The sequence below is a fragment of the Lissotriton vulgaris genome, chromosome 3_1, assembly GCF_964263255.1.
Source record: "Lissotriton vulgaris chromosome 3_1, aLisVul1.2, whole genome shotgun sequence".
In the NCBI taxonomy this organism is placed as follows: domain Eukaryota; kingdom Metazoa; phylum Chordata; class Amphibia; order Caudata; family Salamandridae; genus Lissotriton; species Lissotriton vulgaris.
Window position 1 is genome coordinate 227,967,007 of NC_141689.1, and position 14,189 is coordinate 227,981,195.

A 14,189-nucleotide genomic window follows, 5' to 3' on the forward strand; every position below is an offset into this window, starting at 1 on the left:
CGGCAATCGCGACGACATGTAGTCGCCGAAGTTCATCCAAGTTACAATTGCCGTGATTAGGGTGAGTAGTAAATCCAGCCAAAGAGGGCCAATTTGCGCCGGAATGGACAAAGGACCTAATCTCGGAGCGGTCAAAGAATGGGGTAGGGCGCCACCAAACCAAACTCCATGCTGCCAAACATCTATAGGAACTTCCTTTGCTCTGTACGGAGCATACTCAGCAGGTACAGGAGATGCAGTGTACAAGTGGAACACACCAGAATTTGCGTCCACCGCCGGAAATGTCACCCACGAATAAAACAGTTCGTATGGGTAAGCATGTTTCGCACTCACCACCATAACCACAGCCAAGCCTTCCAAAGGAACATCATAAGCCCGCAAATGATCACGCACCGCAATGCGACTATGCAGCGGGATGTCCACGGCTTGTGCCATGACAGCACAGGAAAGAGAAACAACAAAGCAAACTTTGTAGCACAACTGGGTAGTAATTCAAGGAAACCGTTTCAGATAGATTCAAGCTTGAAAAGACCTATTTTAAAAATAGGTAGGTTTTTCCGACACCACCGTTTTACGGAAACGAGAATGAAGGGGTTAAGGATTGAATTATATACTACTCGAGTGTCATGATATAAGACCACCAACGTATGGGCGCCATGTAGCAGGGATTCCGTTCTCTTAGAGAACTGTGCATAGAGATCCGGAACCTCAGTGAATCAGGGTGACCCAAAACTCACCTCAGTATCCAAAATCCCCTTACCGAGCTAGCTACAGTGTCTCATTGGTCATAACAAACTCCCAATGACTTAGACAAACCAGAACATGAACTTAGGTTACCTCAGGTATCGTGGAACACATGAACACTCTTTCGCTCTATAATCATTTCAAACCAGAACTTGGAGTAAAAGAGGACACGTGCACATTTGAAATATTTATTATTCAATGCAAGGTTCTCAAACGCAGTATCTTATATAATACAAGAAGACATATTATAAGAATCAGAGTTATCAGCATAGTCACTAGTCCATAATAAGCAAACGGTGATAGCATATTATAATGCAAAAATCAATAGAAATTTATATCACCTATTTCTCGCACTCCCTATTTAGCATATTATATTATATTTAAGAAGGTCTCATTTGGGTTTTAGAAGGGCGGGCCCATACCTCTAAATGTCAGGAGGAGAGGATCACATCATCTGCTACCAGCTCTCTGCATGCGAAGCATCATCAAGTGTGTTTTTGCATTCTCAGTAACTCTATCCTAAACCCGCTTAGAGCCCAATGTTGGCAGCAACTGTATTTGTGTTATGTCTAGTGGTGCGAGGATCAGACCACCCAGCAACCTTGTGTTAGGTTATTCTTTGAGGGTTCAGCACTCACTGTTCAGACAGTGTACCAAGCATGACTGATATCAGAGTAATAACATATTATTCTCAAATAAATCACATCTTTCGTCTAGGTTGAAAGCTACAATAACAATTATGTGTTGTGTGCAAACTGAAGCCAAAGGAAAATATGTCGTTTAAACACTTAATAAACTCATGCTAACTTAACACAGTATATAGAAAAGCAGCATCTATATGACAATACTACTCAGTGCATCATAATTATGTTACATAATTAGACTGCACTCAATGCAACATACACTCCAAATACCACTCAGTGCCACATAATTACACGCCACACAATTACTTTACTGAATACAGCATGCACTCCAAATACCACGCAGTGCCACATAATTATATGCTACATATTTACACTGCGCTCAACGCAACACACACTCCAAATACCACTCAGTGCCACATAATTACACACCATATAATTACACTGCACTCAATGCAACATACACTCCAAATACCACTCAGTGCCACATAATTACACGCCACATAATTACACTGCACTCAATGCAACATACACTCCAAATACCACTCAGTGCCACATAATTACACGCCACATAATTACACTGGACTCAATGCAACATACACTCCAAATACCACTCAGTGCACATAGTTGCACGCCACATAATTACACTGCACTCAATGCAACATACACTCCAAATACCGCTCAGTGCCACATAATTAAACGGCACATAATTACACTGCACTCAATGCAACATACACTCCAAATACCACTCAGTGCCACATAATTACATGCCCCATAATTACATTCTACTGAATGCAACACACACACTCCACACAATACCACTCAGTGCCACATAATTATATGTTACATAATTACACTGCACTCAATGCAACATACACTCCAAACAATACCACTCATTGCCACATAATTATATGCTACATAATTACACTGCGCTCAACGCAACATACACTCCAAATACCACTCAGTGCCACTTAATTACACTCACATAATTACACTGCACTCAATGCAACCTTAACTCCAAATACCACTCAGTGCCACATAATTACACCCCCCATAATTACACTCTACTGAATGCAACACACACACTCCACACAATACCACTCAGTGCCACACAATTATATCTATCACCCTCACTTTATCTATCTATCGCCCTCACTATATCTATCAATCTATCTATCTATCTATCTATCTATCTATCTATCTATCTATCTATCTATCTATCTATCTATCTATCTATCTATCTATCTATCTATCTACCTATCACCCTCACTCTACTTATCTGTCTATCGCCCCCCACTCTATCCATCGCCCCCACTCTATCGCCCTTTCTCTATCTATCTATCGCCCTCACTCTATCTATCTATTGCCCTCACTCTATATATCACATCACCACAACATCACTCAGCACCACCACAGCATCACTCAGGGGCACCACAACATCACTCAGCGCCACCATTGCATCAATCTGTGCAACCATTCAACAACAACTGGTTCAAATATGTTCTCTCAATATTTCAAGCTTTATTATAAATGTCACAAAAAGACGTTAATATTTCACATCTATTCTTGGATTTTCGTCACAATAAAATACACTGAACATAATCTTCACAAAAGTTATTTACAAAACGTTAAGCTATTGCCATTATAAATTACAATAACTTTTATTTAAGTACTAATTATTAAACAATAAATAAAAGCCATTGTTATTTGTAATATCAATACATCTAAGTCACGTAAATAAAACACATTTGCATTACAAATGCTATAGGTGTCACATTTGCTAAAGTTACACCTATTGGCATTGTAAATGACAAAGCTATTAATTTCGCTATTTTCAAAACCAACACATAAATACAATATTTGTCATTTACAATACCAATAGCTCAAACTTTCCTAATGCGAGACCTATTGCATTGCAAATGCTTGTTTCATTTTGTCACTGCATATTCCCTATGTGTAACAAACCATCAAGCTTTGCGTAAGCCCCCTGTTGTCTCTTCCCCCCTGTTTTATAATTGCTAAACAAGATACAGTCTTGTGTCTACCTTATGTATTGTGTTGTTGAAATTCCATGCCTATTTCTTTATTGAGTAAATCATAGACCTCTGTCTGGCTGGACATGTCTCTGGAATATAGTAACAACTGAGTTTATATTTATTAATTGTATATAACCCATCCCGGCGACCACTGTTGCTTAAAAGAACTGTAAATAGGGTGACTGAATGACAACCCTCTGTGTTAGCACGACTCTCTGGGTGACTGGAGGCAGAGTCTGAAGTGTACCTGCCAACAGGACACAGCTATGAACTGGGCAGATAAGCCGCCAAAGGTATGAAAGGTATGAAAGGAGGATCTGTTATTTAAAACATTATATCTGCCTACAAAGCCATACTGCCAATGCTTACCTGATACTGATAATCCAAGTTTTAGTAGCTTCTGAGAGGAAAAATTGAGTCTATTGTTAATTCTTCATTGTGTAAATGTCAGATGCTTTATTATTCTTGTGAAAAGAGCCATCATGCTTTCCACTTTTAACTGATAATTTGTTCAGAAGTTGCTCAGTTCTTCCTTCATGCTTAAAACTGTTTTGAACTTTAACAGTTTTGCATTTTAAAGATAACCTCTTGCTAGATTAGTTTTTGCTAGCAACCAAGATCAATTGCAGAATAACAAGCCTAAATTCAGTTGAGCTAGAATATTTTAAATAATTATGGGCCATATTATCAAGAAAGGCGCTACATCATTGCCGCTTTTATCGGCAGGAAACTGCTGCTAAACCGGCGATAATGGGCTTGATAATATGCCCTTGTGAATTCCCATAGAAGCCCAGGTTCTAATGTATCGCCCTTTCTTGATAATATGGCCCTACGTTCTCTTTTATGGGATACATTTGCATTTTACTTTCAGAGAAATTATATGCATCTTTAAACTTAGAGAAGGTCTCCACCTTCTTTTTAATGCGGAGACTTTATTTTTATATTTTGCCATTGACTTTCAATGAATATTTTGCCTGCTACGCATCTCCTCATGAAGTAGGTGAATTTACAAAATGTATCAATGTGATGATTCTTTTCAAAACTTGAAGACAACCTCTGTTTCAATTGTGTTTCTCCTCAACACTGAATTGTATTTCTTAAGATTCTTCAAGCTTGATTACCAAACCACAAAGTACTTTAACACCTATACATTTACATCTACATTTGTAGTACATTTATTATTCTTTTTTTTATTCTCAGTGCTTTGTAGGAGTTCTTCAGGGAAGCTGAAATGAAACAGCCATACATACTAGAAGTGCTCAGATGCTTAAGCAGTTAACCATACATATTGGTATTTTGTGTCAAATTAAACATGTTCATATGGTTCACAAAAATGCAGTTTTTGCATGCCATTTTGTTTTATTTACAGAGAAAATATTTTTCCTTGCGAAGAAACCTCTTCCCCTACTCTACACTATTTTTCTGAGCAATTCCTTTGCAATCCTGCTGTGGATAAGGTCTTACTACGACCTGACACAGTACATTCCCCCCCATAACTCAGATGGGAATGTGCTGTAGTGTTTTTTGATGTTCACCAAGCTTCCATAGCATTCCTACCCCATTAAGCCTACTTTCCACCCCAGGGAGGAGATATATAATATTGAAGCATGTCGGTGTAGTATTACTTGTGAGTGACTTGATCTCGAAGAGCAAATTTAAATTTTGTCACTTGTAATTTTGGCCTTTAAGTTAAGCTTATGTGCACTAACACATTTGTTAATCATGCCATTTGTTGCCGCTCCCACATTGAAATAACAAAAAAATATAGGCGCTACTTCAATGTGAAAACAGAGGGAAGTTTGGTCCAAAATAAAAACAGGAAAACATCTAGTTCTAACTGATCTTCTAGGTTTCTTTGAAGCAACAACTTCTTCCCTTGTCCACTGTCCTTTCTGTGTTCTCTACACACAGGATAGATGTTCTATAGGAATAGGCAGGGAAATTGCCAGTTATAACAGGTCTGTTGATTTTCTTCTAGCTAGTCAACAGCTTTCTCTGCTACAGGATATTACACGCTTTCAAGCCACAGACAGGTAGTTACATATTGGCAGGCATACCTTTTCAGCTTTCATTGCCCCCTCCACCTCTTTTGGTGCCAATGGAATCAGTAGAGGACTAGTGACAGTAACCATCAAGACATTTGTGGAGCATATTTTTACAAGAAAAGCGGAAAAAACCTAACTTCAATACTTAGTTATGAAAACAGGAATTCTTTAGTTTAATAGGCATCTGCTTTAGCAAGACCTTTGAATGAGTTAGATGTTTTCAATGGTAAAACCGAATAACCATTCCTGATCAAATTCACAGGCTTACTCTACTGATTTTAATTCAGTGTGATCTAATTGTTGCCTGAGATGTATGCTTTGGGGAACATTCTAGGCAATAGTCCCTTGCATCACACAATTAACCCTCTCCTCATCGTAATGGATATCTATAGCCACTCTGGGCCTGATTTAGATTTCGGCGGATGGGTTACTCCATCACAATGCTAATGGATATCCCATCTGCCGAAATATAAATCCCATAATATCCTTTGGAATTTCAATTTCAGCAGATGGGGATATCTGTCACCGTTGTGATGGAGTAACCCGTCAGCCAAGATCTAAATTAGGTTCTCTCAATGTATTGGCCAGACTTCCCATTCAGAGTGGCTCCAATAGGAAAGGAACAATCTACTACAGGAGCCAGTAAGAGATAGACGAGACCTAGGAGGATTGTAGATCTTCCCTCCAAATTTTAACCGTTGTTTGACTTTATTTTGCACTGGTAGATGCTGGCTTAGGCTGGAACTTGGTTAGGAGTGACAGGGGCCATTAATTGTTTTCTATGCATTTAGTTAAGTGATTCAGCTAAGCTTATGAAGAAAATGTCTTACTCATAAGTTGTAAAATAATGTAAGGTAAAGGGAATATGACTACACTAATGTTATATCAGCTAAGTTTATCTGTTATCTGCAAATTGAGGGCCTTATTACGAGTTTTGCAGACAGGGTTACAGTTATACCTGCTGCTCAGTCAGTATGAGTGTACTGTGTGGAATGTTGGTGTGGATGGTGAGGCTTAGGAATGTTAGGGCGCCTGGTTGGTGCTGGAGTGTCAGATGGAGTATGGGCTGAGCAGCAGGGAGGCTCCTCCTGGTGGGGCCTACAATAGGGCATACAATATAGCTTATAATAGAGCTTATTTTAGAAGCTATCCTGAGATTTAAGCTAATAACCTATGAACTTACCAGCAACTAAGAACAATAAACCATCTCATGGAACTTACATTTTGGCTTCCAGACTTTGTTTATTTACAACAGTTATTCCATCACATAAGTCATGGATATTTGATGGATAATCCAGCTGCCAAATTTCAAATCCATAGGATATAATGGAATTGTAGTTGGCGGACTGGATATCCGTCAGGTTTGTGACACATAACCCTACCCACCAAACTTGTAATCAAGCCCTAAACTTTAATAGCTATTGAGGTTCAAAGATTAGCAATTAAATGCCACTCAACTTTTACTTAGAAGGTAGGGCCTCCTGCAGCAGAATCGCTGTAGAATGTTCAGTTCAGAAACTATAGGTTTCTTTTTAAGATGGAAGTGGGAAAAGGTATTTCTGTCAATTCAGCACCTCATATCCAAACTCTCTTCAACTGCACGGAAGCCCGGTGCACAGGCAGTACATTTGCCAGAGTGAAAATTAAGGCAGTTTAGTATAAAATGTTTGTCAAATTAAAATCGCATATGTGTATGAAGCTTGATCTCATCATTTTGCCAGAGATTCACAGTAAAATAATCTTATTTTCATTTTCTTTTCTGAATTACTTCGTCAATGTAGATGCATAGGGCCTCATTCTGATTGTGGTTGGTCTTTTGTCTGACCGCCATCCTTTTGTTAATGAGACCGACCAACTGGCTGTCAGGGGTCCCGCCATAGGCTGTGGTGGCCGTCACAATGTCTATATGTTGTATTGCGGCAGGTGCTGCAGGCTGCAGCACACACTGCAGTACAAAAAATAGATATTACACATATTCCTGCAATAAGTGGCAGGCATCATGTGGTGGCTGCCACATGGTGCAGGGACATGTAGGGGCCACCTTAGGTGCCCCCCAAAACCCAACGCTGAGGGCCAGAGAGTAAAGGGGGCAGCTACAGACCCCCAATGTCCCTTTTCGACGGCATTTTCATGGCAGGTAAACAGCTATGAAACGGTCGGTGGCGGTCCCATCCTCATCGTAATCGGGCCCATAGTTATTTTGATATAATTCAGTTGGCCCTGCTACTCGGAAATGTTTAAAGGATAATTGACAAACATATTGAATCAAAAATATTTTGTGACATGAATATTGTGTAAAAATATTGTTACTACAAAAATATTGAGAAACAAAATTGAGAAGGTAAGAATATCAGTTTATATGTATATAATATCACTTTTTTTAAATATTGTTTTTAAATTAATGTAAAATATGTTACTTATTATATTGAGTTTAGCAGTTTAAATTATTAATGTAATTGTTTTAATATATCTTCTACAGTTTGTAATTTTAATGCGTAGTTACATTTTTTATCATTTATCATTTAGTGGGTTCTTGGGTTTGCAGGGTAGGGAAAATGTTTGGAAAGCTGTTTACATGATGAAATCTTTTTATTTTTTCTTCTTTTTTGCCTTAACTAAGCATTTAGCTCTGATTAACTATAAACTGATTAACTGATTAATTGTAATTTAGTAGTATGTAGTTGTATTTTGTGATTTCAATTTGTATTTTATTTTTGTATACAAAAATTAGTAATGTATATATTAGTTGCAGATTATTGGGCTTGTAGGGCAATATTGTTGAAAGTTATTTAAATTGCAATTTGTAAAATGTTTTCTTATTTCCATAAAATTATTAACTGGACCTTAATTATGTAAATCTTTAATTGATTATTTGATATTTATTTTGTTGATTGTAATTAATTGATATTGGTAGATTAGTGTATTTCATGATAACATTTTGAACATGTACGTTATATGTTTATTGAATTTAATTCTATTTAATTATTTGGTTATGTTATTATTGTTATATTTCTAATTTATAATTTTTGGAGGGGTTGGGTTGTTTGAGCAGTTGGGAGCAAAGTACCTTTTTTAAATGTGCTTATTGTTGCATTATTATTATTTTTTACATTTTTTAATTTTTTTATTTATATAGTATATATTTTCAATATATGTCAAGAATGTTATGCTGTTAATTTGTTTAATGCTATCCTAAACATGATTAGTATTTGGAATCGTGTATGTAACCTTTCCTAAATCCAACACTTTCCATGTTTTTGCATATGTTGGAGTGGGAATAGTAAATCGAACCTTCCCAAAATTGAACACCTTTCCTAATCTTCCTTAGATTGGAGTCGGAATAGTAAGTTTAACCTCTCCAACATCCAATGCATTCCCCTGCTATTGCTTATGTTGGAGCAGAAATTGTAAATCTAACCTCTCCAACGTGCACCTCGTTCCCTACTGTTTTATGATTGGAGTGGGAATAGTACATCTAACCCTCCAAAGTCCAACATTTCCATACTTTCTGTACTGCATTTAGGAGTAGGAATAGTAAATCTAATGTTTGTAAAGTCCAACACTTTCCCTGCTTTTGCTAAGGTTAGAGTGATGAATAGTAAATATTACCCCTACACATTCTCTAATGTTGTTCACGTTGGAGTGGAAATAGTGAACTGATTCCTCCAAAGGCCAACCGTTTTCCTGATTTTGTTTACATTGGTGTGGGAATAATACATGTAAACCCACCAAAGTCCAAATGGAGTCATGTTAGTTACTCTGACTCCTTTGAAGTCCAACAAGTTTGATAGTGCAGTTTATTTTGGATTTTTTAAAATTTTGAGATGTTCATTTATTAATATATTTTTTAATAAATTGTTTGAATATTTTTTATTTGGTTTTATATCATTATTTTATATATTTATTTGTTTAGTTCACAGTATGATTAAAAACTATTTTTACATAAATTAAAATTTTCAGGTTACATCTTTTTTTTATTTTTGATACAGAAAGTGTCATTGGTGATTATGGTGTTCCTGACTTAGCATTGGCTCTGAAGGTTATCCTAGAGGGTTTCAATCAACCCACATTGTTTTGCTGATGTATACACCAGAGAAGTATGGTCATCTAGCAGTTTCAGATCACTGACCCCAGCCAACATACCCACACAGTCAGGCTGCCCCACCCCCTTCCATCCATTGCCATCTAGTCTCCTCTGATGATTATGGTCCTACTCTGGTGGTGCCCTGCCTGTCCCGATCCAGAGTTTTGTTCATTAGTTTGTTTTACTTATTTCTATTTTTGGGAGGCTGGCAACCACTAATTCGTACCTGACTGCTTGCTTGTAATTTCTGTGCTCCTGCAAATTCTTTTCAGTAAATGTAATAATAGGCCAGCAATGCAATATATATATACATCAAAAAAGTGCCATGGATCTTAGTGTTGACAATTCCTTTAACGCCTATTGCTCATTGACACTGAGACGCAACAAGATCAGGCAAGCCTCAAGTGTCAGATTACGCAGCTACCTGGGGCTAATGTCAACAGCTCCATGTGCTGTCTTTATCTGGCCTATATAACAGAAAAGCCTCTTGTGAGGCTATTGTCCCTCTTACCCATAAGCTGGAAACTCTATCTATATAAATAACAATGTAAATATTTGTTCGTTCAAAATCGGAAATCTCTGAAAGTTCTTCACTGAATGCCTGGAAATTTTGGCACAACGTTGGATTCGAATAGGGGGGTGTTTTGATATGTACAACAATGGATTCCAATACGCGCGTGTCGAATATGCGTCTATTTTTAATCGAAATACCGAACAGGCACATAAAAATGTCAATGTTCCTTTGTTCAAAATCTTAAATCTCTGAAAGTTCTTCACCGATTGATTTGAAATTTTTGGGAGGCTGGCAGCCACTAATTCGTACCTGACTGCTTGCTTGTAATTTCTGTGCTCCTTCTAATTATTTTCAGTAAATTTAATAATAGGCCAGCAATGCAATATATATACCTCAAAAAAGTGCCATGGATCTTAGTGTTGACAATTCCTTTAACACCTATTACTCACTGACACTGAGACGCAACAAGATCAGGCAAGCATCAAGTGTCAGATTACGCAGCTACCTGGGGCTCATGTCAACAGCTCCATGTGCTTTCTTTATCTGACCTTTATAACAGAAAAGCCTCTTATGAGGCTATTGTCCCCCTTACCCATAAGCTGGAAACTCTATCTATATAAATAAAAAAGTAAATATTTGTTCGTTCAAAATCGCAAATCTCTGAAAGTTCTTCACTGAATGCTTTGAAATTTTGACACAACGTTGGATTCGAATAGGGGGGTGCTTTTATATGCACAACGTTGGATTCCAATACGCACATGTCGAATATGCGCATATTTTTAATCGAAATACCGAACAGACACAAAAAAATGTCAATGTTCCTTTGTTCAAAATCTTAAATCTCTGAAAGTTCTTCACCGATTGATTTGAAATGTTGACACAACGTTGGATTTGATTAATCGTGTGTTTATATATACACAATGTGGGATTATAATACGCGCGTGTCCAATACGCGCATGTTTTTAATCGAAAAGCCGAACAGACCCTATCGATTTGGTTGCTGCGCAAAATCTACAAGGAACGCATAGAGACAATAGTCTACATATATTAGGGTGGACAGTTGGTGTAAGGATGGCAGACCAGGAAGTGGGTGGAGGGAGGGGGGAGGAGTTGGAACACTTTGCAACATTAAGAAAGAACGCATAGAGACAATAGTCTACATATATTAGGATGGACAGTTGGTGTAAGGATGACAGACCGGGAAGTGGGTGGAGGGAGGGGGGAGGAGTCAGTTCACTTTGCAACATTAGCACGTGTTTATATATATACAACGTTGGATTCAAATACGCATGTGTCAATACGCGCGTGTTTTTAATCGAAAGGCCGAACAGAACCTATCGATTTGGTTGCTCCGCAACAACTACAAGGGAGGCATAGAGACAATAGTCTACATATATTAGGATGAACAATTGGTGTCAGGATGTCAGACCGGGAAGTGGGTGGAGGGAGCGGGAGGAGTTGGTTCACTTTGCAACATTAGCGCGTGTTTATATATACACAACGTGACAATAGTCACAAAAACATATTGTGTGCCCACAAGCATTTTGAAATTAAACATATTAGAAACATGCGCTTACTCTTTTCTTTCTCCTCCATTTAATCAGACTGAGCCACAGCAACGCGTGCCAGGGTACAGCTAGTAACATATAAACATAGAAGTGCCCAAGACTAGCACATTGTGTCATTGTGTCCACCTGTTGCTGCGGTGGGAACCTCTAGAGTTTAGTCCTTCCTCTGCTGAGTCTCACAGGTATGGCCTTCAGATCTGACTGTGGGTCTCAGCTTGTACCACAGGTATTTAAGGCAGTAAAAGCAGAGCTGTTGGGAGTCTTTGTTCAAGGTGAGTTGTTCATCCAGTCCAGGTTTTTTCCTTTCATCCTGGAACTTGTAGTCCTTATTTTATAATGATACAAACAGGACTACAAATATCCGGCATGCAAATAAAAACCTGGACTATATGAGCTACACATGAATGAAACAGGGAAACTTGAGAGCTGTGAGTGAAAGTAAATCAAGCTAGAGCCACTTGTCTAAGCAGCCCATAAGCACACAACTAGTAGCTAAATTCCAATCGCTAACCAAGCTATAATTCAAGGTTCAGTTCAAAATTAAATTAAATAAACAAATACACATTACAACTACCTGGATTTCATTGTCACATTGCTAGCATTATTTTATAGCACAAGAAGAAGAATAGAAATTGGTAACAGCTGCTACTTTTGCTTAAGCCCTTACCATCGCTACCAAGTGACCTTATATCCTGTATGACATTGTCACCTAGTCACTACTCCTGCCTTTGTACCTAAGAACTTGGGTCCAGATGTAGAAGACCAAATACCGGTCTGTGACGGCCGATTTCGGCCGTTACTGACCGGTATTTGGGTATTAAAATGTAGGGGGGCTTTATTTTACAGAATCGGTAAATTTACCGATTCGGTAAAATACAGAATCGGTAAATTTACCGATTCTGTAAATCCAGATGTAGGTGGCACTGCAAACAGTGCCACAGGCTCCTAAGAATTCGTTATTTACCATGTAATACTAATGCATGGTAAATAACAAATTCCTGTGTACATGCACATCTGTGCATGTACACCTGTGCCATGTGACACACATACATGCCGTAAGGGCATGTATGTGTGTCACATAGCACACAAGCCAGAAACAGGGGTGCAACAGGGTGTCAAAGTGACACCCTGTTCCCCTTGGCAATTCGTTATTTTTACCAATTCGGTAATTACCGAATCGGTATTTGCCATTGATTCCTATTCGAATGGATCGCCACCGCCACACGGGCAGTGGTGATCTGCCCGCCATCCTAATAGACCCCTAAGTGTTTTAGTAAAGCAATATCTAGAATAGTATTTAATAATATATGAATTTAGATGTAAAAACATTTCATATGAAAGCATTTGAATAAAACTTTCTATATTGATAAAAAGCAAACCGGGCAATATAGTTGTATTCTAACAGGTGAGCCAGGTGCAAAAAATAAGAATATAAAGTTATAAACTGTCCAATTTATTATACTTCCCGTCATTTCACTTTAGAAAAGTGTAGTCTTATTTTCACGCCATATATATTGTGTTACAGTTTCTAGCATGCTAAGTACAGTGGGCTGCAAAGTCACAAATGACATTGTAACACTTGGCCGCCATACCTTATCATCATTTCACACTTCCTGCCTTTTCTACTTTACTATTGCTGCTAATGCTTAGCCAGTGATGTGACGAGGGTCTTGCAACGTGTATACAATGACAATTCACAAACCTTCCAGTTAATGCAGTAACCTCATAACTATCTCAGCAACTACATAAATGTTTTGAATGGTCACAGTCAAAACCTGTCCTATTTTTCTTTAAAAAATTAGCAAGTATATGACCTAAACTAGGAATCTTTGCTGTATAGTTAATTAATGCCATTACAATATAAATAAGCCTCCTGGATTTATCGTATTTTTAAAATGTCAGCCTATATTTGGTCATATTTATTTGTTGCTCATTTTATCTGTATTTATCCATATTTATTTTGGGCTTAGTGTAAAAATTGAAGCTGCACCAGTATATTTCCACGTTTATTTTAATGAAATGTGTACTCATGCTTGAATGTTCAAAGGCTTTTAGTCATGTACAGAACAATGCAGTCATTTGAAATCATTTGCATAGTAGAGCAGCCTAAAAAGCTGTACTTCTGTAGTTAGTTAAGGGTCAGTAGGAAATCTTTTTTCTTGTTTTAACTTCCGTACCAATCAGTCTGTACATCGATTGATCTACCCCACATGATTGACAGCAGTGAGAATTGTTCAGAAGAAAACCCTCTTTCTGTATTTTCCATATTTAAAAATAAATACAGACAGGAAATAGATTGTTTTCTGTATGCATTTATCTTTAAAAATCAGTAAAAATGGAAAGCTAGGAACCTTACATATAAAACAATTACTATTGTCCTATTACTTACGGTAATCTTCATTACTCCGGGTCCCGTAGTCCTCGACACCTTCCTTACTATATGAGATTATCACTATCTCTGACAGAAAAAAGAAAAAGAAGGAATGCTGGACCTACCCTCCCCCTCCCGCCGGGAGTACAAAAGGGTACATGTCCCAGCATTCCCTCTGAAATACCA